Here is a 471-nt window from a genome sequence, read left to right as displayed (position 1 = left end):
TTTAATTTCTTATGAAATATTTGGACTTGAATTAGTTTTCATAAAAGTAAACAAAAAAAAGTCAACAGAGAACGGAGGTCGGAAATATTGGGCCCATGTGCACGTTATATTAAACGATGTCCCCACTCCAGCTCCCCAGACATTAAACGATCCCTTCCCATCCTTTAGACATCACACTCCTGTCTCTTTAAAGAACTGACAGCGAGAAGGGGGCGGGCCTCCCGAGTGACGACGGTTCTGATTGGTCCCTCTGGGAGGAAGTGCGGGGGACAGCGCCGTTTCTGTTACCGTCCGCAGGCCGCGGGGTGAGAGGCCGGGGCGGGGCTGGGCTGCTGGACGCGGCGGGGCAGTTACTTCAAATCGTGGTCGCGGGAGCGTGGGGTGCACGACGGGTCCCCTGCATCGTGGTGGGTCCGGGGCCCTGGCGGCCTTTGCTCGGAGGTGCCGCGCCCTGACGGCCGGGCCGCCGTG

This window comes from Myotis lucifugus, unplaced genomic scaffold, assembly GCF_000147115.1.
Source record: "Myotis lucifugus unplaced genomic scaffold, Myoluc2.0 scaffold_3, whole genome shotgun sequence".
Classification (NCBI taxonomy): domain Eukaryota; kingdom Metazoa; phylum Chordata; class Mammalia; order Chiroptera; family Vespertilionidae; genus Myotis; species Myotis lucifugus.
This window is presented reverse-complemented; position numbering follows the sequence as displayed.